The sequence below is a fragment of the Crocuta crocuta genome, unplaced genomic scaffold, assembly GCF_008692635.1.
Source record: "Crocuta crocuta isolate KB4526 unplaced genomic scaffold, BGI_CrCroc_1.0 scaffold133, whole genome shotgun sequence".
In the NCBI taxonomy this organism is placed as follows: Eukaryota; Metazoa; Chordata; class Mammalia; order Carnivora; family Hyaenidae; genus Crocuta; species Crocuta crocuta.
Window position 1 is genome coordinate 4,777,386 of NW_027529438.1, and position 18,860 is coordinate 4,796,245.

Genomic DNA, 18,860 nt, shown 5'->3' on the forward strand with positions numbered 1-18,860 from the left:
GAATACATTCTTCCAAGGAGTATCAGAAGCAGTTTGCATTCACAAGTGATGGGCACAATCTTGATCTGGAGCTGTGTTAATTCTCCCCCATTGTCACAGTGTAATCTGTTCTACAGAATATCACGTTTGTGTGCTTTGTTAAGTGTAAGCTACTCTGAAATCAGGGATGTGCTAATCAGATCTGCTGAACAATGGGATCAAGTATTCTAGGTTCCTTGGTGAGACACATACACGCCAGAGGGTGGAGAATAAATCCTGCAAAGATGCATGGTCCTGCCACATTGTTAAGTTTTTAGGAGCGTTCTGGGAATTCTCTCAAAAGTAAAGGATAAGTTATTGCATCTTGTGTATTTTACCCCAAGAAAGAAGCACGGTGCCTTGGTAGGCCTCTTCTATTTTGGAGGCACCGTATTCTGTCCTGGGGAATGCAGGAAAGGCCTCTGCAGCAGATCTGGGCTATGATACCAGCAGCCCCACAGCCGGGGCTGAATGGCCTGGAAAATTCTGTGGTGCTAGAGGTATCTTTGGTAGGAAAAGATGATGTGTGGATACTCGGGCTCTCCACAATAGGAGAGTCCCAGGATAGATCTCTCGGGTTCTGGAGTAAGGTTATGCCATCTGCAGCAAAGAAAGTTTCATCACTTGAAAAGCATCCCCTGGCATATGATTAGGCCCTGATGGAGACTCGGTGCTTGACCACAAAATATCAAGTGACTTTGTGACCAGTTGCCCATATAACCAGCTGGTTATTGTGAGACCTGCCAAGTCATAATGTTGGGTGGATACAGTAGCAATTCGTCTTACAATGGAGACGGTACTTTGGGAAGAAGCCCAAGCAGGCTTGGTGGGCACAAATCAGTTAAGTTGAACAAGGGTCCCCGGTCCTCTGTACTCCATACATCTGTTACCCTGATAGCTTTGTCCCAGCTCTGCCTGTGGCAACATGAGAACCCCTGCAACCATTTGATTCGACGACGATGAAAAAATCCAGGTCTGGTTCATGAGGAATTGGTTTGATGTTTTAGGGCAAGTCAAATATGGACACTTGCTTCTCAATAGCCCCATTGGAGTGGTCCTGAAAGTCCGTGATGAGGGCAGATTCTCAACCAGTAGGTCTTTAGGCAGCATAGGTGATCATCCATGTTGGAGAGTGAGAAGTGGCCTGAGGCAAGGGTATATGTGAACGCAAAGTCAGTGGGCTGGTTGGTCAGGGGCCTAGAAGGTGCAAGATGGGAAAATGTGAGAGACAGTCTGGTGAAGAGCATTTGGGTGGGTCTGTGAGAGTGGGCCTGTTACAGAATTCACCAGAAAAGTGTTGGCTAATAACCAAATGGACAGAGCAATTTGATCAGGAACCTCACCTGGCCCAGTTCTTCCAGTGTGCTTGTGAATAGAATCATCCTGATGACAAAGATGGAGGCTAGTTATTGGCCTGTTAGCATGGACTCCTCTCTTACCAGAGGCTGACCCAGCTATTTCTAAATGTCTAACCTGTCAGCCACAAAGAGCAATGCTGATCCCCCAGTTGAGTACCACTGCTCAAGCCACTTGGTGGCAACAATTCCTTTGTGAAAATGTCAACCACTTATTCTGATCATACACTTTGCTTTGCTTATCCTGCCTAAAGTGCCTTAGCTAGTACTACTACCCGAGGACTCAGACACGTTTAATCTACTGGTATTGATAGGATCCTACATAATAGTGCTTTAGAACAAGGGACCCATTTCATGACAAAGCAGATGCAGCAATGAGCACATGACAATGGGGTCCACTATTGTTACCAAATACCTTCCCATCCAGAAGCTTCTGATCTGGTAGAGCATTGAGATGGCCTTTTGAAGGTGCATTGGTGGTGCCAGCAAGAATGGGGTGCTGTCCTTTACAATACAGTGTCAACCTACGTGACCATAATAGGGTGCTTTATCCTCATCCCTTAGGAGGAATCCAGGGCTCTGGAACCAAGGGGTGGAAATAGAAATGACCCTATTCAGCATCACTCCCAGTGATCGACTTGAGGATCAGGGGGTGAGGGGTGGGGGGAAGATGCTTCTATCAGGCACAACATAAGAATCTCAATAAACGTAAAGATATGGCTGTCATCTGGTCACTTTGAGTTCCTAATGCCTGCAGACTATCAAGCAAAGAAGTTATCGTACTATTTGGGATAACTGACTCTGTTATGAGAAGGTCGGTCTGCTGCTTATATGGACAGAGGAAGGTGTTTGATGCGCATATGATCCTGGGGATATCTCTTGGTCCTCCTATACTCAGTTTTAACCATAAATAAGTAAAGAATAACAGCCTGATAAGGGCATGGTCTCTTGGGGCTCAAAACCCTCAGGAATGAGGGTCTGGTTTACTTCACTGGGTGAGCCCTCTTGACTAATAAGTGCTAGTCAAGGGAGAGATGACTCTAGACTGGGTGCCAGAGAAGGGAGATGATATCATTTACAGTTTAGGGACTCCTCTTGTGTCCCCAGAAATCAACCAGAATGCGTGGATAGAACGAACTTATGTACAAGGCATATGGATCTGAGCAATGCTAGAAGTGGACTGTAGTAAACATTGTGGGTGCCCTGTCCAGATCCTCTTTACCAGAAAGTGTAAAATTTGGCTACTAATAGCTTACAGCTGCATCTTGAGAATTGTCCTCTGTACCAAGAGGAACCACTTCTGGAAATTTGTGGAAGGGTATTCCCTCCTGGGGTCAGCATCACAGCCGATGGTATGCCAGTTTCTGCAAGGAAATCAGATGGGATTCTGATAGAGATTGCATTATCAGTGATGACATATAATCATTAATTGTGTTACCAGTAAATGATAATAGATAGTAACTAATCTCCCCCCACCCCCCGCCTTTCCTCAAGGTGGGACAAATATGCCATGTATGTGCCAGCAGTTCCCAGTGGAGGCTAAATGTAGGAACCCATATCTTTACCTAACTTTTCCCCCTGTCTTATCTTGCTTGCCTCACTCCATTTACAGGTTTTACTTGAGAGCACTCCTTCTGCAAACCATTTGCATGGAATCCTTTTTTGGGCTCTGCTTCTAGGGAATCTAGCCTAAGACAGAAGAACAGTGCTGTCAGCCAAGAGATAAGAATAGGAGCAGTTTGAGTTTGACAGAGGTAGAGCAAAGGTGAGTTCATTTTGGAAATGTTAAAGTACCATTGGCTGGAAGAGAAAGGAATATCCTTAACCTGATACAGTGCATCTGTGAAGTCCCTACAGCTTACATTATACTTAATGGTGAAAGACTGGTTGCTTTTCCCCCTAAGATCAAGAATAACACAAAGATATCAGTTCTCACTACTTATATAAGGTTCTGGCCAAGAAAGTTAGGCAAGAAAAAGAAATAAAAGGCACTGACATTGGAAAGGAGGAAATAAAACTGTGTTTGCAGATGGCATGATCTTGTATGTAGGAAATTCTCAGGACATAAGGTCAATTTACAAAAATACATTGTAGTTCTATATATTTGCAATGAACAATCCAAAAGTGAAGTTAAGAAAATAGTCCTGTTCAAAGTAACATCAAAAAGAATACTTGGGGAGGGACACCTGGGTGGCTCAGTCAGTTAAGCGTCTGACTTCAGCTCAGGTCATGATCTCACAGTTCACTGGTTTGAGCCCTGCATTGGGGTCACTGCTGTCAGCTCAGAACCCGCTTCAGATCCTCTGTCCTTCTCTTCCTCTGCCCACCCCGGCTCACTTGCTTGCTCTCTCTCTCAAAAAAAAAAAAGATTTGGGGAAAAATACTTAGGAATAAATTTAACAAAAGAAGTGCAAAACTCTACTGTGAAAAACTGTAAAACATTGTTGACAGAAGGGAGATCTAAATAAATGGAAAAACATCTCATTTTCATAGAGCAGGACATTCAACATCATTAAGATGGCAGGAGTCCCCAAGTGATCTCAAGATTCATTGTTCTCCCTATCAGAATCCCAGCTGACTTCTTTGTGGAAATTGACTAATTCTAAAATTCACATGGAATTGCAGTGGACTCAGAATAAGAAAACAATACTGAAAAAGAAGGAAGACTCACACTTCCCAGTTTCAGAACTCCCTACAAAGCAATGGTAATCAAAACAGTCTGGCACTGGCACAAGAATAGACATTGATACCAATGGGATAGAATTAAGAGTCCAGAAATAAACTACATCTTTGGTCAACTGATTTTTCACAAGGGTGCCAAAACCATCCAGGGGGAAAGAACAGTCTTTTCAACAGTGCTGCTGGGACAACTAGATAGCCACCTGCAAAAGAATGGGCTTCAATCGTTCACACTGTATACAAAATTAACTCAAAATAGTCAAAGACCTAAAAGTAATAACTAAAAATAGGGGGGTGAAACTGTCATAACTTTGGACTTAGCTAGGGTCCTTAGATATGCCACCAAAAGCATGAGCAGCATAAGAAAAAAAAGACAAATTCATCAAAATTAGAAAGCTTTGTGCCTCAAAGGAGACCATCAAAACTGAAAAGACAACCCACAGAACGGGAGAAAGTACTTGTAAGTCATATACCTGACAAGGGACTTGTATCTAGAATATATATTCTTAAAATTCAGTAGTAGGAAGACAATTTAAAAATGGGCAAAGGATCAGAATAGGCAGTTCTTCAAAGAAAACAGAAAGGTCCAATAAACACCTGTATTGGTGAAAAGATGCTTAACATTGTTAGTCATCAGGGAAGTGCAAACCAAAACCATGATGAGATACCACTTCATATCCAATAGGAAGTCTAAAGTTAAAAAGATAACAAATGTTGGCTAGGATGAGGAGAAATTGGAACCCTCATACACTGCTGGTGTGAATGTGAAATGGCACCACTGCTTTGAAAAACAGTCTGTTAGTTTCTCAAACGATTAAGCATATAGTTAACTGTGTGACCCAGAAATTCCACTCCTAGGTATATACCCAAGAGAAATCAAGTAAAATATATATCCACACACAGAAACTTGTGCATGAATGTTTATAGTAGCATTATTCATAATAACCAAAAGAAACAACCAAACTGTCAGCAGATAATTGGATACACAAGATGTGTATTCATACAATGGAACAATATTTGACTATAAAAAATAATGGAGTACTGATGCATGATGCAACATGGGTGAGCCTTGAAGACATGCTAAGTGAAATAAACCAAAAACACACAAAAAAATCTATGATTCCATTCATATGGAAGTCCAGAATAGGGAAATCTATAGAGACAAAGGAGTTAATGGTTTTTTAGGGTTAGAGGGGGATGGGAAGATAGAGGGTGGTAGCTAAAGGGTATCCGGTTTCTTTTTAAGGTGACAAAAATTGTTGAAAGTTAACTGTGGTGATGGTTGCACATATCTGTGAATGTACTAAAAGCCATCCAATCGCACGCTTTAAATGGGTGAATTGTGTGGTATGTGAATTTCATTTCAATAAAGCTTTTTTTTTTTTTTAAGTGCCATTGGCTATCAGGTATGTAAGTCTAAAGCTTGAAGAAGCCTGGGTTGGCAATAAAGACTGGGACATGGATGGTAGTTCAAACTGTGAGAATGGATAAGATCCTTTTGGAAGAACACTTAGAATGAAGAGTGAGAGAAGCTCATGAAATAAATGGTCAAGTGATATAAACAGAACTTTGACATACAGTGTCACAGAAATCCGTGAGATTGGATATTTAGAAGGGGTAACAATCACCACAACCTCTAATGCAACAGGAGAGCCCCAAATAAGATTTGGTGGCAACAGCAATGGTGTCCAAAGCAGTGAGCATAGAAACCAGGTCACAGAGTGGGAGGTCTTCATCCCCATAGCTCCACAAAAGTGACTTTTGTTGAGGTCTTAACCTCCATGTTTCCAAATCCAGTGATCAATTTTTAGTTCTCTTAACCTCAGACTCTTAAACAGGAATGACAGTTGATAGTGCCCTTCTTGAAACATTTTTAAAAATTTGTAAGACTCCTTGCTCTCTTGGTTTTTAAATTCTATTTCCTGGCTGCTCCTTTTAAATAAATTTTGCTGGATATTTTTTCTCCCTGACCTTTACTAGTTGAAGTGCCTTGGGATTAGAGAGCTCAGCTTATATATAGACTGCCTTTCTTACCTTCCATGCTAACTAAGCAAGCATTCCCCACCACCCATGGTTATAGATGCCATTTATACCTTAATAACTCGCCGGTTTATACCAGCAATTGTCTTCTCCTATGAGCCTCAGATTCATATTTCAATTGTTTACTCAGTAGCTCCATTTGGAAATCTAATAGGCACCTCCAGTTTAACATGTCTAAAATAGAACTGGACATTTTTCCAACCAAAACCCTCCTCCTGGCCACCCCTCCTGCCTCGAGTTCTATCTCAGCAAATGGCATTACTGTTTATCCTGTTGCCCAAGTCAAAAAGCCTGAGACAGCTTGACTCTTTATCTTGCACTCCATACTCAATCTATTAGCAGAGCAACTCTGCCACCCTCAAAGTATTTCCTGAATCCAGTCACTTCCTGCCACTTCCACTGCAACACTAGTCTTGCAGATCTTTTGCAATAGCTTCCTAACTGGTCTTTCAGCTTCTATTTTGCCTCCCTGAGGCAGTTTTCAAAGAATCAACCAGAGTAAATCTATTCGTTTATAAATCCGATCACATTACCCTTTTACTCAGAACCCTCCATGCCTTCCTAACACTCATAGGAGATAAAATCCAAAGTCCTCTTCTTGGTCTATAAATCTGGGAGTAATCTGGCTCTGATCACGTTTCTCTAAACTAATCTGCTCTTTTGCCACACTGGCTTCCCCGCTGTTCTTTGAATACACCAAGCACACTCAAACTTCAGGTCTTTTTACCTTGTTACTTTCTCTGTCTAGAAGGTTCTCCCCCCGGTGTATATGATTCACTCTCTCACTTCAAATCTTTCTTCAAATGTCACCTCAGCAGAGGGCCTTCCCTGAACCGCCTCTGTAAAAGAGCACACCTACTCAGATAACCCACTTTTACATTGCTTTATTTTCCACTAGTCTTCATAACTTAGTATTATTTTCTTTGTGACCTCTCCCTCCTTCTACCCTCCCAACCCCCTGCTCTGATAAATATGTTCTGTCAATGCAAGAATCTTGGTGTTTTATTCACTGCTTCAGCCCCAGTACCTAGAACAGGAGCTTACACACATTATAGGAATTCAGCGTAGGTTGATGGAGTGAATGAAAGAATGGGTAGAATGGTAAGGCATCATCAGATAGCTGCCTTGTGCTCTGGTCCTCTTCTAGATGTTGGGGTGACAAAGACATAGTCCCTACCCTTATAGAGCTTATATTCTAGTGGTATTTTACAGTTACAAATACATAATTATAGGTTAAATGTCACAGGTAGAAATTGTCATGAAAAAAAAACAACGTGGAGTGAGAAGGCAGAGGAGGATGGTGGTGTAGGGTATCATCCTAGTTGGAACAGTCAAGAGCTGCCTCTCTGGAGGATTTCGGTAGAGATCTGAGTGGAGAGAGCAAGTCTAGTAAAGATCTGATGGATTAAAATCCCAAGAAGGAACAAATGCAGAAGCCCTTTAGGGATGGACGATGCTTTGGCTGGAGTTAAGAGTGGACAAGGCCCATAACACTACAGCAGAGGTAGACAGTAAGGGAGATGAAATCCGAGAAATAGGTGCTAAATCCTGTAAGGCCTTCTTTGGAAGCTATTGTCTTTTTTACTGACTGTGTGATGGGGAAGCTTTGGGGGTAATAATATGACCTGACTTACATTTTAAAAGGTCACTCGCTGCCTTCTGTTTAACTAGGAAGTCAATAATGGAAGTAGACAAACCAGCTAGGCGTTCATTGCGATACTCTAAGTAGCATACAATGAATTGTAACAGGACGGTAGCGGTAGAGGTGAACGGGGTCAGGTTCTTGCACCCTGGCCTGGTCAGAAGCCCCCGCGCCGGGCAGCAGCCTTCCCAGGGACCTCCTGCAAGCCTCCTTCAGGGGTCAGAACGAAGCAGTGTCCACCGCCAAGGCCATCCTGGGGAACTTGCGACATCCCCCCACCTCCCTTCGGAGAAACAGCCTCTTGAAAAGCTCAGCTGCATCTGAAGCTCCCGAATCCCTTCTTTTTAATTTAAAACTGGGTAAATGGAAGCTCTCGCGGGGAAGAGGGTCTCAAAGGGATTGAAACCACTTAAGAAAACAAGGTCCTCAAAGGAAATGGGAGTTTCCACAGGGAACCTGGCAAGAACTGCTTGTTCCCAGGATTCAAAACCAGGGCGGAAATGGAGGCTGCCCAGGAGGTTGCCCTCCAGTGCGCTAGACATGAAATTTAGTTCCACCCCACCGCCACGACTCTGGAGGGGCCCCCAGCCCGCGTTTGTGCGGAGCAGGGCGAGGGGAGCGAGCCCTTCCAAGCACGCCGCGAAAACAGCTTCGCCTCACGGGAGTGCGCACGCGCCCCTCGCTCTGTTTGCCGTTGGCCCTAAGCCCCGCCCCTCATGCGTCCTCCGAGGAGGCTTGGGAGCCGAGAGCTCGCGCGACCACTCTTCCTTCAGTCTCCTCCAGCACCTCGTCGCAAACGGGGCCGGAAAGCGTGGCGGCGCAGGCGCAAGCGCCGAGAGCGGAGGCGGTGGTGGTGGCGGCCGCTGGCCAGTGTAAGATGGCGGCGGCGTTGGTGGCGGCAGTGGACGGGGCGGCTGGGCCTGGAACAGTCGGAGCAGCCGCTGGCAGAAGGATGACCCGAGACGGGAAGCGGGCCGCTGAGCCTCGCCGGCTCCCGTGCTTGTAACTGCCCCAGCCGGACACCCCCCCCTTGACCTACCCGGTCCGTGTCTCGTTCCGGCTTGGCCTGACCCCCTCGCCCCTGGCCCGCTCCCCGTCAGGCTAGATCGGAGGACTCCTTTCCCAAGCTCCCAGGGCCCAGGTCTTTTCCTGGCCTTGGCCCGAGTTTCCGCCGGGAGGACTGGCTGCCCTTGCCTCAGGTCAGCCCTGGGGTTGCCCCCGAGAGCTTGCCCCCACAGTCCACAGGGACGCCTTCGCCCCTCGGGTGACCCGTTTGGGTGCGCGTGTTTGCCCCTGAGGTTGGGGGAAGCGGTCGCCCTGCGTCTTCCCCGTCACCTCGGGGCCACCGCGCAGTGTGCCCCCTCCCCCATCCCGAGTTCTCGGGCCCAGCACCTTGTACGGAAGGCCGAGGTCCAAGTCAGTTGTTGCCGTCCGGTCTCGTTCCCTTTGTAATACAATTCCCGCAGCTTACTTCCCCTCACCCCCAGATCTTTCAGGGCACCGCAGAACCGCACCATTTGCTCTCTGTTAGTTGGAAAGCATCTGGTGGCTTGAATTTCTGACTCATATGATTGTTGCTGGAGTCTCTGTAAACAAACCGGCAGAAGCGCTATCACATTCTCTCCGGGATTTCCCCCCCTGCTCTGTGGCTTCTCGTTGAGAGGTTTGGTCATGGGTTAGCGTTGACAGGATTCAGCTTTTCCTTTGAAATGGCTTTTACGTTTTAGTGGCGCTGGGAGACTACTTGCCTGGTTCGTGTTATTTCTGTAACTACCTGGGTTATTGTATTTATTCAGTAGTTAGAATTCATCTGGTTTTAAACAGGGCCGAGGAGGTCGAAAAAGATACCGAAATGTCTTCACAAGTATTTTGTACTATGTTCAGTGGAGATACTTTTGCCATTTAAACTTTAACTTTTCTCAGCCCTTCAGTGAATCAACAGACCTATTTTCTCAGGAGCTCAGCCTGGCCCTCCTTCAGTGATAAAGAAGGAAAGGTGAGTAGGAGTTGAAGGCATTTAAATTCCTGAGTCCAAGACAGACCCTACCCTGATGCCCAAGTGCTGACCACTCCAGTCATAAAATTCCTACCTCAGTATCCCAAAGAGTTGGGGTATTGTTCTTGGCTGTGTTCCAGCTCGGGCTAAATCACTCTGACAAGTTTTATGGGCTGTGGGCATCTTGATTTTCTGTCCTGAACTGTTGCTGTGTATCTTCAAATAACCCCTGTTAAGCCTAGAAGGGAATGTGTCTCCCGCTTCCTTTATTCATTTGCCCCGTGTGTCATTGCTTTTCTGTGGATCATGTTTCTTACATTGTTAAAAGCTGGGAATTAGTTTGCCTGAGTTCTGTTCTTCAGCCCTTTGTCAAATCAGGTCTCTTCCCTTCTCAGGGCTTTGCGCTGTTATTTCTGTTTAGAGGAGAATCTTCGCCTGCTGGTCACCTAAAGCTGGGAAATGGTGCCGCCATTAGTTGGTGTCCGAGTTCAGTCGGCTTCAGAATTCCAGTTTTTCAGGACATAGTTGTAAGGTCAGGGTTAAAGAAGATACCAGCTGCTCTTTAATAGCTGGTCTGAAGAATTCTGGGTCAGCAGAAAAATCATCAGTGCATTCAGCAGCATAGGCCATGGTTCGAGAGGGAGTCAGAGCATACTTGTAAAGGTAATTTTTGTAAGACTCTTGGGTTTCTGGTAGCGGAGAATAGTGCTGTGGTTGAAGTCCATGGGATGTGACAGAAGAGCTGAGTGGCTCTGGAAGGGAGGCCTGGCTGATTCTTAATACTTTTATGATAGGTAGTAGGTAAAGGTTGAGTGGTACCCTGGTGAGTTTTGTTCTGTGTGATGTCCTGGTTGGGAAACGAACTGGGCGTGTGTGTGTGTGTGTGTGTCAGTAAGAAAGGTACGTATGGCCGTTAGAGCTGGACGGATCAGAGTTTCAGTACTGTACTAAGATTTATTGGCCACGTGACCTTGGGCAAGCTACTTAAACTTACTCTGACTCTTAGTTTCCACATCTCTAAAAGTGGGATAGTGCCACTTACCTCCTACCGTCATTGTTAGTATTCTATGAGGGAACCTATGTGAAGCTCTTCTATTATGCCTAACACACAATAGACACTAAAAAAATGTTTTCTGTTTTCTTAACTTGTTGCTATGGCTTTGAGTAAGGTGTGCACTGGTGTCTACTTTGCATTCTGCTTTCCAACATATTTTTTTTTGTAAATCATTTTTAATTAGTCTGCTTAGATATATGCTTTGTAGGTACACATCTACAGTTATCTTCCGCAGGTCAGTGCGGTGGGGCTTCAAGACCAGAGGACAGTGGGAAAAGTAGCTGTCAGTGTCTCTGAATGCATTCTTAGACTGAACATCAGTGCATCTCCTTAGCTCATCGCCTCCTTCTCTTGGTCTCTGTTCGTGCACCTGGTCAGCGTTGACACAGGATTGTAATTCCTTCCCTCGCTGCTTCAGCGTTCACTGCCTCTGCTCCAGCTACCCCTTATGCCTTTTCCTTTTTTTGCCTTGACGAGAATACATTTTTTTCTAACCCATTGGGCTCTGCAGTGACCCTCATCAATAGATCATCAGAGGCTTAGACCATGAAAAGGTCTCCTTGTTCTCGGAAGTGAGTCTGGGCTTGGGAGCTAGGAGTGTGGAGCGTTTTATTTCATCTCCCCAGCTGACCCGTCTTAACAGCATGATGGCATAGATGAAAGTGTCTAACCTTCTCTTGTTGGCTTTTCTTCTACATTTTTTGGGGGAGGTAAGGGCACAGCAAAATTAAAGTGTTGATAACGTTGCAGTGAAATCAACTGTATTCATTCAGGCCAATGATCAAATTAGACTCGGTCAGCTTTCGTTACCACCACCACTAAGTAGACTTCTGGGTGGATGGTTTTGAGGTGGGCTCAGACTGCATTTTTATTATTTATATATTTTTTAAATGTTTTTATTTATTTTTGAGATGGAGAGAGAGAGCAAGCATGAGCGGGGGAGGGGCAGAGAGAGACCGAGACACAGAATCTAGAGCAGGCCCAGGCTCTGAGCTGTGAGCATAGAGCCTGACACGGGGTTCAAACCCACGAGTCCTGAGATCATGACCTGAGCCAAAGTCAGATGCTTAACTGACTGAGCCNAGAATCTCTCCTCCCCACGGGGTTTCGTTCGCATTCTGTGCTCCAGGGAACCAGTATTCTTAGTCTGTGGACCACAGCTCTAAAATTCTTACCTTTCTGAAGTTAATTTATATTTCAGGGTGTTGCATAAGAATTGTCGCCTCTTATTAGAAAGTATTTCTTAGCATGGCTGAGTGGGAGGGTAGGTATGCTTGTGACCTTCGTTCCCACCACCAGCCTGACAGGGCATCGTATACAGCAGTCTGTGAAATGTACAGGAACCAGTACCAGTGCTGTGATCCTTAGTGTTCACTAGGCTCAACCTAAGACAGAAGCTTGCCTGCAGAGAGAGTAAAAGAAAGCAGCCTTTTTGTTGCCTGCTTAAAACAATACTGACATTTCAAAAGCAAAAGGGCTGTAGGAGAAGACATTCTGCAGAAGTGCGCCCTGCTGTGGGAGACTGAGACCTTCCGAGTTTCACGCTCTCAGGCCTGTGTTCTATCAGGTGGGTTACAGTGACTAATTAACCTTTGTTTTCAGGAGATAGATTTGTTTCTGGACTGTTCCTACTGTAGAAAAGTTATTCTAAACATGTCTAGGAATTGTCTGGATTATAAAAGACAGAGTTAAGAGGTTTTCATTGCATAACATTGGTGTTAAAGTTAGCTTTTAAGATTGAATTAGCTTTTTTTTTTTTTAAATCAAATTAAAAAAAAAAGCAGATTATCAGTAAGCCAAGATAATCTGCTTACACTCAACCAGTTTGGAACCCCAGGCAGCTAACAGGAAGAATTGAATCAGCAACAGACACAGAGGTAGTGATATGTGTATATCTTAATGTCAGAGCTACGGGTCAATGATTTTAGGTTAGCTTTACAGTAATAATGGAAACTGTTCATCTTAATGTTTTTGTGAGTATAAGAGAGGAACTTTGTCATGGTTAAGATTCTTCAGAAATTCTTGTTTACTGATTCAGTTATTTTCTTGGAGAAGAAAGTCCTTGCAAGGTCTTTGGAAGTTAGTGTGTGACGAATTTTGTGACTCGGTCACACTTCTTTAGAGCAGGCTCTTATCCCTGTCTGTGTAGGACATAGTTTCTGGGCCAGAAGCCCACTTTGTCAAGGACTACCTTAACCTCTGGAATGTGCATGCTGAAGATAAATTAATGAGGGGCGCCTGGGTGGCTCAGTTGGTTAAGTGTCCGACTTCGGCTCAGGTCATGATCTCACAGTTTGTGGGTTCGAGCCCCGCGTCGGGCTCTGTGCTGACAGCTAGCTCAGAGCCTGGAGCCTGTTTCAGATTCTGTGTCTCCCTCTCCCTCTGACCCTCCCCTGCTCATACTGTCTCTCCTTCTCAGGAATAAATAAAACATTTAAAAAAAAATTAAAAAAAAAAAAGATAAATTAATGAACTGAGTCTGCCCTGAGCTTGCACATAGCGCATGGGGAGTGATTAATATGACAAAGAAGGCATCTTAGTAATGAAATGTAGTATGTGTAATGGATTGGGTTATTGCGGACATTTTTGGTATTGCATGTGAGAGGTTAGATATTTGGTCTTGTTGTTTGATACTGATGCTGTTTAAGGAGGTCTGTCCTGGTTCTAACCAGGCATCCATGCTTGCCTCTCATGTCATCTTGTTGTTGGTCTGGTTTTTCTCAGACATCTGGAAACCTGCCATAGGATTTACCTCTAGTGGTAGCCAGGAGGCTGTATTCCACTGGTGTACTTTAAGCACTGCCACATTATCAGACATGTTTTTAACCTTATTTCGGACCCAGAGGTAAGACTCTTTCCTCTCACCTAGTGCAGGTAGGAGGGCACTTCTTGATGTCTTTAGCCTTTCTGTTTTTTACTGTTTCGTTGTAAGTTAGGTCTTTGGAGCACCACACTTCCATACCCTTTCCAGTGATTAAAGAATAGTTTGCAGTGTGAGTGTAAAAACTGGTAATGGGGGCTGGATTCTCATGTGAAGGTAAATCATTTCATCGTGGAAACACAGTGGAGTTTCCTTAGAAATGGATTTTCTTTAGAATCATTTAAATTGAGGTAAATGGGCTTAAATGTTGTCATAAAAGGTCCCTTAGGTCTGTTGCTGCAGACAGCACTTAAAGTTTAGAGTGGATTCCTAACGTACTCTGAAATACTATTACTGGAATTAAAGCCAATAAACCATAAACACAGGACGCTGGTATTATCATTAGGGAGAGGAGGCATTGATTCAAAGGAGGAATGAAGTTCCTTGTTCATAGTGTAGTTGATGCAGGAACTCTCTCTTCTTCGTCACCTGTGGGGATTGCTTTGAGGTCCTCATCTTGGCCATCCAGTGAACCTTCAAGAGGGAAAAGAACCCAGAGAGAGGCTTATATTTTGGGCACCTGGGTATAGTGCTTTACCTTAGTTCATAGAGCATGGCTGCACTCAAGAGATATTGACAGACCTCTCTGATTCTTTAAAAGGCCATTGAGAACAGGTAAACAGATTTCATAGACTTAGAACCATGTCCTCATTTGTGTACAGCGTTTGGAGCATCATTGCTGAGTGGTGAAGAAGCCCAGGCTTCTCTACGAAGTGCGATCTGGAACCAGAAATGAGAAGCTAGAAAAATAATACACATACCTTCCAGGTACAGACAAGCTCTTTGCAAAAACGTCTTTAATTCTCTAAACCAGCTTCTGCAGGGTAATGGTATTATCCCATCTTATAGGAGGAGAAACAAAAGTGAGTGGTAGAAGCAGAATTCAGACCCGGGTCTGACCGACACCAGAAACCCTTCTGTTGTACCAGATGCTGTCTTTAAAAACTCATCTTCAGTGCTGAGTGATGAAGCCAATGAGCTGAAGGGAAGAATTCAGTATCTACACTTTATAAAGTGTATATAAAGAATAAAAGGCCTGTCCACATGACTGTGCGAATAAAAACATTTCTGGGGCGCCTGGATGGCTTAATCGGTTAAGCGTCTGACTTCGGCTGAGGTCATGATCTTACGGTTTGTAAGTTCGAACCCTGCGTCAGGCTCTGTGCTGACAGCTCGGATTCTGTGTCTCCCTTTCTTTCTGCCCCTCCCCTGCTCACGTCCTGCTGTCCCTCCCCCCCCCCAATAAACATTAAAATTTTTAAAAAATTCTGAATTGTTTAAGCATGGGTCTCAGGTTATGATTAATTGGTAGGCTGATGAGTGTCTTAAGGAAATAATTTTAATGGTCTCAGCTGAAGAGATAGTTGAGTCCTTTCATGATCCTAGAAGAGGGAGGAAACGACATTCTCCCTTTATACCTGAGGTAATTCCATGGAAAACTTCTCTGACTCTTAGAGCCTTTCCTCCGTATGCATCTTCTTGGACTTCTCTGTAGCATTTGAAATTGGAATTGTCTCTTTTTCCCTCTCTCTCTACATGGACCATCCCCACCTTCTTGAAACCTTTTTATCTCTTGACTTCAAGACTCTGCTTAGCACTCATTCCTTCTGCCCTCCTGAGCATTTTCCTGCCTCCGTCTTATTTCTTTCTCTAAGGGTGGATGTTAACCCAGGATTCTTTCCTTGGACTCTGTCACCATTCTTGGTTACATACATTTTTGATTTTTTAGTGAGGTAGGGGGTGGTTGATTTTGAAGCTTCTCCATACAAGTCATTCTGAAGTCTGTATATCTAACCCTGATTTCTCAAATTTCAGACCTACAGTTGTTTTCTACTACTTTCCTGACATGTCAACGTGGATTTTAAACAAAATTTTATCTCATCTCCCACATGCCAGCTTCTCATTTATGGGATTGATTTCCCCTGGGCACCCAGACCCCAACTTGTCTTTTACTTTTTGAGCTTCATAACTACCATTGAACCACCAGTTTTACCTCTACAGGGTTCTCACATCAGTTCCGTTCTTTTAATGCCATCAGCCCAAGGTGCTCATTGCTTTTTACCTCAACAACCATGGTAGCTTTTAAACTTGGTTGTCCTTCCTTTTCTATCCATTTCAGTCCGTCTTTATTATCCTTGACAAAACAACCTTCCTGATGCCTAATACACACGCGCACACCGACTGCACTCCTTAGCTAATCAGCTGTGTCCCACCATCTAGCCAGACCAGACTGGACTATGTTTTTCATCTTCCATGTATTTTCTCATCCTTGTCCTGGTCTTCCTCAACTTAACCTGCTGAAATCCTGTCCTTCCTTCAAAACCCAGCTTATCTTTTTTTTTTTTTTTTTTAATTTAAATGATACCGGTACTTGTACTGCTTGTATCATAGCTGTATACTCACTTTTCCTAACTGATGATTGGCTCCAGAGGGGATTATGTCTGCCTTGTCTGGATTTGTAGCTCCTGTATTGCCTTATACCTTGTGTTAGTAGCTTGTCTGTGTGTAGATGGGCCTCTAGGTGGTGCCAGAGCCCCACAATTGGGCTAAGCTAGGGCAGCTGTACAGTTAGGTTGAACCCTGTGCTGTCAAGACTGCACATCACTAATAGAGATGAACTTCCCTGATCCGGAAACATGTCCAGTTTTTTTCTGCTCCTCCATCCAATTTAGCAGGGGGGTACCGGGCCTGTAGTTAGCCTCTCTGGGTGCTTAAAAGAGTGTGGCCCAGAACCTATCCCCCTGGAAACATGGTTTATAGTGAGTTTTAGTTTCCTTGGGGTTACCCTTTGAATTTCAGTGAGTGAGGTTCTCTGATTAATAAACACCATACCGTCGGAGTGTGGCTGGTGGCTGGAAAGTTGGCTAGAAGTGTTTATTGTGAAGTAGAGAAATAGTAAGGTGAGGAGAATGGATTTAAAATGAGTCATTTCAGCTTGAACTCCACAATTGGGGATCGGGAAAGTAGGACTGGTCGATTCCAGATGGACCACAGAGCCCAGGGCAACAAGGCAAATTAGTCCCGTGGATGGAGATTGGCCCTGAACAGCTGTCCCATTATGGGTGCATTGGGACGTCTGTCCTCCCAACAGCACCAGACTGTGTGGCTCTCCGTTATCTGTTTTACTAATAATTGAAGTATTTTCTACCACCGTTTTTCAGTTTCAGAGGAGATTCTAAATCTTTGCTTCAACTATGGGTGTTGGTGTAGGAGAGCGGGCCAGCGGGCAGGCCGGAGCACACCGGGCCTGTGTAAGTGCCAGTGAGCTCGGGTCTTAGGGAAGGAAGCAGTGGCGGTAATGTGTGGAGGAGTTGATGCTCCTGTTGGGCCTGAGGTGAGGGAGAATTATCAGACCTATTTTCCTAGGTCCTAGACTCCAAAGGAGTTAAAATGAAATTTAATTTGAGAGAAATTTAAAAAATTAAAAGCATTAAGAATTCAAAATAACAGTACAACCACTGAAACTATTTTGAACTGCTTTCAGTTCTTGATACTCTTAGGTGTCACCAAGACAGTAAAGTTGGGGTTGTTTTATAAGTTTAGGATTCATCTTGTCTTTTTTTTTTTTTTTTAAGTGTTTATTTTTTTTGAGAGAGAGGCAGGGGGAGAGAGAGCATTCCAAGCAGGGGACATGGGGCTCGAACTCACAAACTGTGAGATCGTGACTAGAGTCAGACGCTTACCCGACTGAGCCACCCGGGCACCCCTTGCTTCCCTTTACTGGTGCTGCTGGTAAGTAACAGGCGTCTTTGGTCACAGTAAAACCCCTCCCACACTTTCTTTTTCAAACAAGAAGACCTGATGTTTTGCCTTCATTTACTGTGGCATATTGGCCGCCTTAGCCGATTTCTGTTACTATCACAGGCTTGAGAATTTAGTATTTTTAATTGTCAGGATTTGTCCTGTAACATTTTGCCCAACTTCTTCCCCCTGCTTCCCTTCTCTCACTCTCTTTTTTTCGGCCAAATTTATTGAGGGATCATTCATATAGAGTAAAATCTATGCCTTTTTTCAGTGACCCTTTCTGTGGGTGCTGACAAACGCATAGTCACATACCACCACCACCCATGGTCTGGGTAGACAACATTTCTGTTGCTTTTAGAAGTCTTCTTGTACTTGGTCGTGGCCCATTCTCCCCCCGCACCCCATCCAGCAACCACTGATCAGCCGTCTGTCCCTAGGTTTATCTTTTCTAGAATGTCACATGAGTGGAATCCTATTACATAGGTACTTGAGTCTTGCTGTTTTGACTTAGCATGACATATTTGTGACCCATCCTTGTAGCTATGTGTGTCAGTAATTCACTCCTTCTTATTGCTCTGTAGTAGTTCATTTATTTTGAGAGAGAGAAAACACGAGTGGGGAGGGGCAGAGAGACAGAATCCCAAGCAGGCTCTGCCCTGTCAGCACAGAGCCCAATGCAGGGTTCAAACCCACGAACTGTGAGATCACGAACTGAGCCAAAGTGGGATGCTTAATCAACCGAGCCACCCAGGCACCCCCACAAAGTACTTTCATACACTGTGTTAACTGCCCCTTTGCTTGGTTTTTAGCTAATATTTTATCATATTTGGTTAAAAATTTAAGGCCGTTTTCTTAAGACAGGAGAGATATAGGGGTGCCTGGGTGGCTCAGTCAGTTATACATCCGATTTCAGCTCAGGTCATGATCTCATGGTTGGTGGGTTCGAGCCCCGAGTCAGGCTCTGTGCTGACAGCTAGCTCAGAGCCTGGAGCCTGTTTCAGATTCTGTATCTCCCTCTCTCTCTTACCCTCCCCTGCTCACGCTGTCTCTTTCTCTCTGTCAGAAATAAATAAAACATTTTTAAAAATTAAAAAAAAAAAAAAGGCAAAGACAGAGATATAGGTCACTGGAATTTCTTGGGTGGGAATTAAAATGACATCTGGATCTTTTTTCCCCATCCCCCAATAGTCCACTCTTTAACCTTCAGTTTGGCAGGGGTTGTGGTTATTTTTAGAGTGTAGGCAGTAGGGCCAATCTAATTAAACTCCCCCCAGCTACCTGGGACAGTGAGCTCATCAGCTCTTCCCAGCTCAGATTGGTTTGCTCTGAACTGAATTTTACATGGAAATTGATCAAGGTAAAAGCAATGGATTTGTTGGGAATGTAGTGTCTTAAAAAAAGAGGAAAGTCAT

General features: G+C 44.3%; 1 protein-coding gene and 1 long non-coding RNA gene across 9 annotated transcripts in view; one reads left to right on the plus strand and one right to left on the minus strand.

Annotated features, from left to right (window-relative positions):
* Nucleotides 1-570: 570 nt before the first annotated feature.
* Nucleotides 571-8,286, minus strand: LOC144228294 (uncharacterized). Its single transcript, XR_013334156.1, has 4 exons — nt 7,727-8,286; nt 6,820-6,931; nt 2,630-2,737; nt 571-1,215 (listed from the first exon to the last, which is right to left on the minus strand). It is a non-coding gene; the product is annotated as an uncharacterized LOC144228294 (long non-coding RNA).
* A 210-nt stretch (nt 8,287-8,496) lies between these two features.
* Nucleotides 8,497-18,860, plus strand: part of DCAF8 (DDB1 and CUL4 associated factor 8) — a 36,782-nt gene continuing 26,418 nt past the window's right edge. The window contains exons 1-3 of one of the 8 annotated variants that reach the window (XM_077760136.1): nt 8,497-8,933; nt 9,658-9,730; nt 14,367-14,472. The gene's annotated coding sequence lies outside the window, so the exon portion shown is untranslated. The remainder of the gene's footprint in view (nt 8,934-9,657; nt 9,731-14,366; nt 14,473-18,860) is intronic. The other 7 variants (XM_077760138.1, XM_077760133.1, XM_077760134.1 and 4 more) reach the window with 7 other exon arrangements.